General features: G+C 34.6%; 1 protein-coding gene across 1 annotated transcript in view; it reads left to right on the forward strand.

Moving 5' to 3' along the window:
- Nucleotides 1-8218: 8218 nt before the first annotated feature.
- LOC111055152 (protein krueppel) overlaps nucleotides 8219-12338 on the forward strand; it is a 119855-nt gene continuing 115735 nt past the window's right edge. The window contains exon 1 of the mRNA XM_039438975.1: nucleotides 8219-8322. The gene's annotated coding sequence lies outside the window, so the exon portion shown is untranslated. The remainder of the gene's footprint in view (nucleotides 8323-12338) is intronic.

Below are 12338 nucleotides of genomic sequence, written 5' to 3' on the forward strand. Positions count from 1 at the left end.
TGATATTTAGTCAAGAATTTGCTAACCCACTCTACAATAAATTTAGGGGCTCGGTCAATTTATCTGGTCAATCTGTTTCAGCTTAATAAAATAATTTTGGCACTCACCATGGGATCGAAAATTTAACAAATAAATCGGTACTCACAAACACTCACGTTTACATTTTAACTACATTACTATTTTTCAAACTACATGCTTTCAATTCATACAAAATAAAATAATAAGGAGATTTTTCATCTAATTAGGCCGAAGCCTAAATTAGAGACCGAGACTTGTTCTGGGACTTCATCAATTCTTCTCGCGGTGACGACTCGATTAGAACTGCCGCTTTTCCACTCAAATTTTCCGATTTGTAAGAAAACACGTGGAGCGCCCGGCCTAATTTCAGGTTAAAACGTCCTGGGGTCGCACGGTTCAAATACATTTCGAAATACGTTTGCATTAATTTCATTACGAAATTCAAGCCAGTACTATGGAAATGCTAGAAGACTACAATAATTTGGATGGATAAGAAGCAAGTTAGCAAATCTTTTATGGCAACACAAATTTAGGTGCTTACTTTGTGCATGAATGAATTATTCAATTATCAAGAACAAGGTTCACGTGAGTTCATATTGGTAAAATTTAGTCCAATTTTGATCAGTTCAACAACCTGAAAGAATGGCACAAAAAACTACAATTCAAACCTCTCAATATTCCCCATATTACAATATTAAGGCTAGGTTAGGGGTAAGGATATAGAATATAGAGGAGAACGAGGATAATAGGATGTATAGAGAGTGAGAGTGAGGGAGAAAGAGAGAGAGAGAGAGAGAGAAAGAGAAACTTACAAGAAATGAACGAATAGACGAATATTCAATATTGAAAGTTGAAAATAAAAATATCAAGTGAATGTGTGTAAAATAGCAAAAAGTCTATAACCAATCTATATAATAAGAGAGAGTAGGGTTGTGTTTGTTCGTGTGTTCGTTTTTTCGCATCAAAACATGTCAACTTGTGGATTGCATACCGGAAAAACGGGAATGATTTAGATCTCCAAATTTTGAACATAGATTCTAAAAATATCAATCTTGTGCACCTGGAAGCCCAAATTTCAATTTTCCTTCTAGATTTTTCAAAATTAATGTTCAAACTTCATTAATAGTATTTATACGATTTCATAAAAGAAGCACCAAATCATATGGTCGGATTTAAAAAAATATTATTATATTAAAGATCTGGATTATACACGTATACAGGTATAAAGTAGTATAGGGAAATTATGTTTGACGCATCATCACGTCTGAACGACTGGACTGATTAACTTGAAATTTTGCATAAAAATAGATTCTTGCTTAACCGAGGATGGTTATAAACCTATTTTAAATTCTTCAATATTTGATTACATCAAGTTTTCAGTTTGTCAAGTTTTCAATTATTTGTCATGCTTTCAGTTGTTGTAAAGAAGCAGCAGAACATTTCTCTAAAAAGGGAAATTAGAAGATAGGTATGATTGGGGATCCTTTTCGAATGATAAAAACAGGTTTTCCGTCGCATTTTGGAACCACCATTTTGAATCCAACTTCTTTTTTTTAATTGAAAGGTGGTCATATGATACATGATTCCGATACAGGATTTCCAGAGAAAAGGTATGGTGAAAACCGCACATCGATATCTCAAACCTTTCAAAATTTATTCCAATTCATTTCCTTTATTATAGTAAAGAAGATGATAGAAAAATGGATGATATATCCATCTATCTATCATCTTCTATACTATAATAGAGGAAAGAACTGGCTTAAAGACGTATACACGTGTAGAGGATAGGGAAATTATGTTTGTTTCTATAATAATGAAACATACTTCAACTATGAAACTTTTGTTATCATATAGGTTCGTTGCAAAATACTGATATTGATGATACCTTAACGTTTCAAAATATCAATTGTTTGATTTTAATTGAAATATTAAAAATTGTTATATGTTGCAAATCTGGAGTGCGTGAAATACTTTACGCACAAGTCGCATGCTAAATTTTATTTTACGCACTGTAATTTATTATTTATTATTATATTAAATGTTTATTATTTATAATTTATTTTTATTCACTCTGTGTGCCTGGCCTTTTAAAAGATAATTTGGAATAAAATTTAGAATTTGGAAATAGGCCGACACATCTAGAAAATACCTGAGTCTATACTTCATTCATGCAGGTGAACGGGCTAGAGTCAAGAAAACTTCAATTAATCTTGCCATGCCTGATTAAATAGATTTCTACTATAGACTAAACACTACACTTTGGAATAATTGAAAGATACAAACAGCTTCAATAAACATTGGCAACTAAAATTGGACCAAGGAAACAACAATTTCATGTTACTTTGTTGACATTCTTCATCTGATTTGGGGGCGCATTACTATCCCTCGTTTAAATAGCAATACGTCACAAAACCAAACAATATCAGTCATAAAATAACAAATTAAATTTCAATGCATAAACTCAAGAAAGAAAAGCCCGTTGAACCCAATTTTCGTCGATAATAACTCATACAACCCATTTCATAGATTTCGAATCCCCACTTTTGATTGACATTCTTGAATGAACCTTTTGTTTCACTACACTGCACTTTCATTGGTCTGTACGTTGCTTTACAACGTTTCTGTATCGTCGAGTACCTTGTTTTTTGCGGTGAACTTTAACCGGTTGAGCTTGGCTTGATGGCGGCGACATCTTACGTCCGTCCCTAGACCTGTCATCTGAATGGATGTCTTGAAGTGGTTTTACGAGGTATCATCCTCGGGACCTCTTACGACATGCCTTGCTCGTGGAGTCCATGATGGTATGAAGTTGTGTCTTAAAGCTGAATTTTGAAGGGGTGAAACATGAAGTTGGTTTGGGGTCACACATGAACCGCTTAGCGGTTATTTGAAGAAACAATTATTCCTGCATGATGAAGCAACACAATGGATGAATTCAGTCCGTGATAATCTTTCCATTTGATGAAAATATTTCTCAAATATTTTAAAATTGGTTTTTTCCAATCAAAAATATTATAATTACTTAAGATTGTTTAGTTCATTTATTTATTTTTAATCACCTATTGAATTTGTTTTTTCCAAATGTGAGAATATTGATACTGATGGGTACCATGAATTACCATGAAAAACCATGAATTCAAAACAAAAAAATATTGAAACCATAGAACTTATAGAAATAGACATGGCTTCTCCAGACATCTGTGTAATGCATTCAATGAATAATCCACTTGTCAGCTGATTGATTATCAATAATTCTATAGTATGATTGATCCTATCTTTAGAATAGATGATTGACCGAGCAAAGTGAGGTCTAAGATTCAAGTCGACGGTTTTGCATTTCTCTTAATGTTTATATACAATGTGTCCCACAAAGAGGTTTACATGTTTAATATTTCATTTTACGTGCCCATTCAAGCACCGAACTTTTTTAAAATTTCACACAGTTTACAGAGTAGATTCTAAAAATATTCTGGGAAAATTTCAATTCCCTAGCCTTCATAGAAACAAAATGGCATAATTATTGAAAAACAATACTTTAAGAAAGAATTGAAAAGGTGTTTTTCGTTTTATAAAATGATAAAATATTTTTATTGTTGCACTTTAGAGCAATATGACTTTTGAATAGAAGAACTAGAACATACCCTTATGAAAAACCTTAAAGTCAAAAATTATTCAAATTGAAATACATCCACAGCAGCACACTGATAACAGCACTTAAGAAATAATTTGTATGTTCTCACAAAGAAACTCGGCGTTATCCGGAGAAGGTCCTCTTCTATTGATCATTTTAGTTCCTCATCATAAAAAGAAGAAACACCATAAAAAGAAGTCACAAACAGTTAAATCTGGTGATCAGGGTGGCCAATCTAAAAAATCACTTCCACAACGGTCATGAAGTTTGTCATTTTTGTAGATGCTCATAGTATGATTGTGGATTGAAGTGAAATTTTTAATATTTTTGGCGATTGTGAAAAAGAAGATTCTTGTTTGGATTTGTATTTTGAAATACATTAATCTGATAAATTCAAAATTTTAGTAGATACATTTTTTGGACTCAAAATAGTGTGTGAATTAAGTAGTTATCATTTTTACATAAACTCTAGACTGTGTATTCCAAATAAAGGTTAAAAGCAGTTTTAGGCAAATGCCTGTCGTTTTTACCTGAATTGTATTCATTGTCTATAAATGAATAAATAAATAAATAAATTTTTTCTAGTAATAATAATAGCTTGACATGATTTGCGAAATGAGGTGGAGCACCTCTTGCAGGAAGATCGCTTGATCCAAGTCTGGTACCATCAAATGACTTCCGCAACCTAGTGAACAAATCAGATTACAACTCATGAAAGTAGTTTTTATTGGAAGCGAATTGGTAAAATTTTCAATGTGCCACAATTTTGTTTCTACGAAGGTTAGAGAGCTGAAATTTTCCCAGAATAGCTGCCTTTATTTTTACCTAGGAGGGCGAGGTTAGGGCGCAGCCGGCCCTCTCTCACACTCAACCCTCCAATACAAAGCTGAATAATTCAAGATTAAACAAATACAAATTGAGAAAGGAATATATACAATATTACAAACAAGGTTGATAAATATTAATGAAATACAGAATAATAATCAATGTAGAAAGAAAAAATAAAAAAACCAAAATTATTATTAAGATATAAATAGAAATTAAAAATTAAGAACTGAAAATAATACAATTTTACAAAAGAAGTAGTAGCAGAAAAAGAAGAAATAGTAAAAGAAGAGGAAGAAAGAGAAATAATAGATATTGAATTGTTCTGAGAAATAGAAGAAAAGGAAAGAAAACTCGCCAAAATTAAAGTAAATCAGCTTCAAATTTTGAACACGTATTCTTCGAACCTTTTACAGGTCATATTCAGTGGACAACAACATTGAATCTCTCCTTTTTCAGGATATTCCCCAATCTAAAGCTGCCCATTCTTTTTCGATCCTTCATAACTCTCGAGGCTTCGAACGAGCACCCCACCCAGCTTACTAGGCTATCTCTCTCCTTGATTATTGGCAGACTCGATTTCAATTATGAATATACAAAAAGAAGACGGCACAGCTCGTCGAAAATTTCCAAACTATAATGTAAGTTTCCAATTGTTTTCAATCTATCTATGTCTTGTGTTTCCTGTTTTAATTAATTATATATATAAATATATGGTCGCACTGTATTTATGTTCCGCATTTACGGCGAAACGCGGCAATAGATTGTCACGAAATTTGACAGGTATGTTCCTCTATGAATTTCGCGCCGACGTATATATTATACTGGTTTTTGAAATTTTGCATTTCAAGGATAATACGGAGGGAAAAGGAGTCTTCTTCGAACGAAGGAGATATTAACGTAAATCAGGTTCAAATTTTGAACAAGTATTCTCCAGTGGAGAACAATATTGAATCACTCCTTCGTTCTTTTTCAGGATATAAAAATAACAGAAAGTGAATAAGAAAAAAATTGTTGTGATTGAGAGCTTGTTCACATGACAGCGATTTACGCTCGGTTGTCGCTCGATCGGCAAATCGCTCGGTTTGCCAGCCTCGTACAACACATGACAGCGATTCATGAGCGGTTTGCGCTCGGTTATGATAAATAATTACTAGGTACAACATCTATGTACTCAATCTTAATCTATGTACTTAATCACTATTTACTCTTCAACATAATTATTATATTACTGCTCTGATCGAAACCGCTCGGTTGACTGAAGACATGATGTGTACGCTCTCATGCCTGCTCTAGTATATCGAGCCGCCCGGCAACCGAACGACAACCGAGCGGTTGTAGTCTGAGACTATAACCGCCGCGACTCGCCGGCGACTACTAAAACCGAGCGATGCATGTGTACGGCACCATGTGTTTCCCTATACCTGGCAATCGCTCGGTTTGTCAACCGCGCGACAACCGAACGTAAGTCGCTGTTATGTGAACAAGCTCTTAGTCAGCTGAAGAATTCATTGCATGAAATTACTACAGTTTTTCGATTCATTTATTACTTCAGCTGAGGCCATTTGGGAGCTATCACACAGACGCTGACACATGATTTCAGCTGGTTAATTTACAACCTTTACATCAACAAGTTGATACGGGTCGAGATAATATCAATGTGCGGTTTTTGCCATTCTTTACTTTCCTTGCCCTATTATCATAGGTAAGGGAAGTACTGCTTTTTGAAAAAAATTAAGGTACCCCAATTTCTAAATGTCCATACGTTTCAAGGTCCCCTGATTCCAAAAAAGTGGTTTTTGGGTAAATAATAAATAATTTCAATACTCATCGATTTTTGGACGAATTTTTAAATATAAATTGAATATAAATAACTTATAGATTCCATGAGATTCATTATAACTTGGCAAGCACATGATGTGCTTATGTATTTACCAGCTTCCGTTAAATCTGGTAGATTTCATGAGGACGGCAAAAACACAATAGTCCAAAAATCGATGTGTGCGTAACTGGCATTACTGTTCATTCTAGTAACAAAGTATACTTTTACTGAAATTAGGATTTACTTATTTTAGGAGGATATAGTAGGAAATAATGAGAAAATGATGGTAAAATTTGATATTATAAAGGGAAAGTCGATCAAGTAAAACGTTGAAGAAATGGAGAAGTAGCTGTTAAGAGTAGAGACTACAGAAATGTTACTGTTTATAGTGTAACTCTGTAGTAGAGACGAAAAATACCCCGATTCAGTGTTTTTGTAAGTGTGAGTAAAGTTGCAGATCCCAGCGTTGTTGTTACGACAAACCATGAATGAGTCACATGTGTGAGATGATGGTGGGGTGGAGAGGGGGTGGTGAGAGGAGTTAGAGGGATGAGATGGGACTCACTCACTTAGCCACAGACTTAAGGGTTGTACAAACCCCAAGCTCCTAGCCTTACCACTACCCACTGGGACTACCCCCATGTGAGGCATACGTGTGACTCGAGTGTGTGAGGGTGAATTGTTGCATGATGAGGAAGAGGAGAGATGGATGACGCTGAGGAGAATGAGGGGAAGGAGAGGTTGAGGAAGAGGAGGAGGAGTTGTTAAGGGTGGCGGAAAAGAAGGAGGATGGATGAAGAGGTGAAGAAGAAAAGTGGGAGGTGGTGGAGGAGTTGGAAAAGAACTAGGTGAATGACACATCATGACGAGTGAAAGAAAAAGGAGGCGAAGGACAAGGCGACTTAGAAGAAGAGAAAGGAGGAGGAGGAGGAGGAGGAGGAGGAGGAGGAGGAGGAGGAGAAGGAGGTGGAGGAGGAGGAGGAGGAGAAGGAGGAGAAGGAGGAGGAGAGTAGGAGGAGGAGGAGAAGGAGGAGAAGGAGGAGAAGGAGGAGAAGGAGGAGAAGGAGGAGAAGGAGGAGAAGGAGGAGAAGGAGGAGAAGGAGGAGAAGGAGGAGAAGGAGGAGGAGGAGGAGAAGGAGGAGAAGGAGGAGAAGGAGGAGAAGGAGGTGGAGGAGGAGGAGGAGGAGGAGGAGGATGAGAAGGAGGAGAAGGAGGAGGACGAGAAGGTGGAGGAGGAGAAGAAGAAGAAGGAATGGAGGAAGAATGAGTGGAGAATCAGAAGATTGAAGGAGAAAAAGAAGAGGAAAACAGAAGGAGTAAAGAAAGTATAAGTGGGAGAAGAAGAAGAAGAAGAAGAAGAAGAAGAAGAAGAAGAAGGAATGGAGGAAGAATGAGTGGGAGAATCAGAAGATTGAAGGAGAAAAAGAAGAGGAAAACAGAAGGAATGAAGTAGGAATAAGTGGGAGAAGCAGAAGACAGGAGGAGGAGGAGGAGAAGGAGTAGCTGGTGGAGGAGGAGTAAGAGGTGGTGGAGAAGAAGAAGGAGAAGAAAAAGAAGAAGAAGAAGCTGATGGAGAAGGACAAGGAGAGATATAAGATGAATAAAAATCATGAAGTCTGAAAACAGAAGAAGAATCGGAAGGAAAATTTGAAAAGAAGAAAAAGGAAAATAGGATGATGATGAGGAAGGGATGATCGGGAGCTAACATTCCCAACCCTCCATAGAGTGAGCCACCATTATTGGTCAAGGGCAGTTTAGTTGTACGTAGTAAGCTCTCCCGCCAAAAAGTAGTGGGGGAAGTTTCCCGCCATCCTTTCCCGCCAAGGTTTTGGCGCGCAGACGCGTCTCGGCGAGCGACGCGACGTCTGCATGTAAATACTCACGTATAGATTTAAAAAGTTGAAACGCGTCGAGCGGGCGTCAAAATCTCTTCTGAATTCAGTTCGACGACGACGTCTTCACGTTTTCTCTATACATAACCTCAACATTTAACTCGTCATTACCTGTTACCAACATGTTAAAGCACGTGAGTTCTTATAATTATCTTAATCAACAATGAATTCACATAATACTCCTTCATTGTTGTGCATTGTGTTTTACTCTGCTATTTCCCATAATCCTCTTCATAATTCCCATCATTTTTTACTCAAATTTAAAACAAGTAAGTTGTGATTCTTCCTCCATAAACCATTGATTTCCATATCTTTATTCATAGCTCTGTAATCAAATGTGGTGATTTTCGGTCTGTTGAAGAGTCAACCACTTCTAGGATCAAAACGGTCTTCTCTCAAATTCATCATATTTTATTATCTTAATATAATCTATTTCTAGTTGTGAATTCATAACATATGAAGACGTTGGTAATATAAGCAATGTACAAAAAAAATATTTATACCAATGGTAATATTATCAAAAAATTAAATACTACAACCAACTTTATTAACAGTGAACAACTCAATGAAACAGTGAACTGGTCTCTATTGAACTGAGTAGAACAATATAAAATCACTTCAAATCTTTTTATCATTAAAAAATTGTCCTTATCCAAGCTGGGAAAAACGAAAAATTCTCAATGTCAAAATGTTGATTCCCTGTTGAGTCATTCCTAATGAGACTAATAGATAAATCTATTATCAGACTAAATGATAATTATCTACAAGTGTAGCATTCGTAGCATTCCACAACCTCTTTATTTTGGACCAAGTTTTCCAAGATTATTTTAATTCAAAAACCATACTCTGGTACTCAAGAACAATTCCCTACCTGTTTTTTTCAAATTTTTTTCAACTTCTTTTTAAAGCCTGGGCATGCTGTATTTCACATCTCGTATAATGTTTTTGTTCTGTTTCAATTATCTATCAACTTACCTATTCCAATGAATCGTACTACAAGAATTCTCAAGACATTGATGCTTTTTCAAAATCAGTCTGATGGATGAAAGATTCCTGAATAGAAAAACTATTTTCGAATTAAGCATACGCACGTTAAAAGATTTTGAACTTAATTTCAGTTGGAACTGATCAACTATTTGAGAACCATGACTTTCCTAACAGAGATAACTGCCAATTCTCTGCTAACGGGATTTAATCACACTGAAGATTATTCCAAATGAATTATTCTTTCCAGGCCAAGATACAATCAAATTTGATTCAACTGCTCTTCATATTGGAAAATCAACTCAATTGACGATCGAACCGTGAATTGAGAAATCTGATGGATACTATTAATTTGTCTGGGGAAATAATGAGATTCAATTTCAAAAATAGTTTTCTTCTACTTGATATTCCATTTTATTTATTCTACTTGATACTCGTGTATTTGACTGATATTTTAAAGTTCTGATAATGAGTTTATATTATTGAAGAATGATTGTAGATAATTATGTTGTTGATATTTTGATACATGGAAGTTGAATAGTGATTCTACGTTATCATTGAGAAAGTGTAGAACCTCTGGTGAGATTCACTTGAAACTTCCAGTATTTTGTTGAATGGAAAGCATTCATGCTATTTATTATAATGAAGGCTAAGAATTTTAGTGGGTCTCACATTGAAACTAATCAATAAGATCGTTAAGAAAACATCAAGATTGATGATCCTGATAATATCCAATTCCCTATAACTGATAAGTTATTGTCTTTACAGAAGGTTATATAGAAAGAAATATGAGTTTCTAATTCAATGCTTGCTTATTAACTATTGATCTTAATGAGGATTATTTAACTTTTTTGAGCATGAAGCGTGAATAAACTTAAGTCACTAGTGAAAGAAAATATTCAATTCAGATCATGGTACAATTTTATGTTTGATTCGACATTGCTCATTTAGGTTCTTTCATTGCGACTGTAATGCTTTCTAGACTCACTTCAAGTTACCATTATCAAAGTTGGTGAGATTAACGATTGTATTATAACTCAGAAATAATAAAAGAAAATTTAGCTTCGATTTGATGGATAGTTAGACCCTATATTGTAAAAATAAAAGCTGAATATCAAATAAACGAAATCTTTCGAAGTCATGCTATTTATAAGGGTTACGTGATATTTTCATTGAATAGATAGTTATACTAGTGGATGCAATCGATGAAAACGCCCAGGTTGTATTATAACTGAAAAACAACAATGAATCGAATAAAGTGAATAATAATGTTATCATTAACATCATTATTATCAATAATGAATGGGAGAATATCTCTAGGTTTAATAAATAATCAAATAACAAGGTAACTTCTCTGTTTCTTCATGAGACTGTACATTTTCAGGCGTTGGCTACCATAGCTTCATCTCACCTTCACGAAATAATTCGCGGTATTCATGAAAAACCAGATTTTCACATTCTTCTCCTGAGATGGAGAAGAATAATTCCAAGAATTTCAGTATAAGTGACTTGTTTCATCCATAAAACCATCAAAATCCTCCTCACATAACAAATATTGGAAATATGGGAATGGGAGAGAATGAAATAATTGATACAATATCTAAATATAGGAGAGGAATAGCACAAGGTTGCCTTATTTTTTCTCCCCCTATCATTTTTGATGATGAACTTGATGTATGAATCAATCAATGAAGAATATTAGACTCGCTTTAACGGTTCTCATGAATATAATTATTTAGAAAACTACTGGTGTGTTTACTGGCATTAACGGCTCTCCTGATTGTACTTGGAAAAGTGAAGGCGTGTCCTGTCTCAGCCAATGACAGAGCTCACTATTCATTGGTCAACAAACGGCTTCATCCACACTTTATATTCTGCTACTAAAAAAAAGAGATATTTAGATATTTACACGCTCACATTTCACTGGAATTGATAATGGTTCAACAACCGAAACTGGTATCTCCAATGAATTCAATAGATCAATGGTTTTGACAATACCAAGTCGTTTTGGCTGGTGTGTGATTGGCTGTGTTCGATTCGATTATCAATTGGCAACCAAATTATTGTTTTCCAATGAACTTGTATTATCGATTCCCACAAATAAAACTTGATAAAATCTTCGATTCACGTAAATGGATGCCGGTCCATTCACAAATATTAGAGATCAACTCTCCACGTTTCAAATCTATTCTGGGACTGCAGAAATGACAAAATAACAGCCAATCTCAATAGATTGATTCGACCTTGAAAGCGATGTATTACAAGTCCGGATCATCTCGAGATAATCTCTGACAAAAATCTATATAAGAGAATGTAAATTAAAAATCTAGATTTGTTCTATTTTGTTTCCTACTGGATTGATTCTAAATGAGTTAGATTAGGTTTACAAAAAATGTGAGAGCTGGAAAATAAATCCAAGAAATACCGTTAGGAGATTGAAAATCAGATTCAATATACTAATGGGTCCAGCAAATGGTAATGATCAAAGCTATCATAGATAAAAATAAAAGGAGAACTCTCGGACAAAATCTTATAATTGGAAGATAATTATAGCAGACATGAGGTTTAATTGAAGATTAGAGTATTTTTTAAAGGCTCTAGTAGAAAAGATTGTAAAGAGTTGGTCTTCAGGCAAAAATATAGTAATTAAAATGATTTTATAACGTATGGAGAGTAATAGAGACTTCAAATTTTTGTGTGAAATGGAAAATGAAAAAAAATCATGTTAGATGCTATTATTGATAAATAATTGATCTGAAGATACTGTGTTGTGGTGTAAGTAACTCTTGTAAAATTATATGATAACTTTTGAAATGATATGACATGAAAAGGTAAATGGAGTCGAAACAGTCTTCAACAATTGGAAGAGGTAGATTGCTTCCCAAGTAGGTGGGTAGGAGCATAGGAGAATTGTTGAAAGTATCAGGAGTTATGTGAGGATAAGTAGAGAGAATAAATTTTGTTGACGAGTTATTACTATTACAAGAAAAAATTATCAGTAAATTATCGCCGGAAGAGGATATAATTTACATACTAAAAGATTAATAATTCCAAATCTAAAGTTTGGATCATCTAGTCCAAAAGATTGTCTAATGTTTTGGATATGTGGGCTGTTTTAAAATAATATCATGGAACATTTATATTCAAATTATTAGTAAACATCATG

The sequence above is a fragment of the Nilaparvata lugens genome, chromosome 12, assembly GCF_014356525.2.
Source record: "Nilaparvata lugens isolate BPH chromosome 12, ASM1435652v1, whole genome shotgun sequence".
NCBI classification, from domain to species: Eukaryota; Metazoa; Arthropoda; class Insecta; order Hemiptera; family Delphacidae; genus Nilaparvata; species Nilaparvata lugens.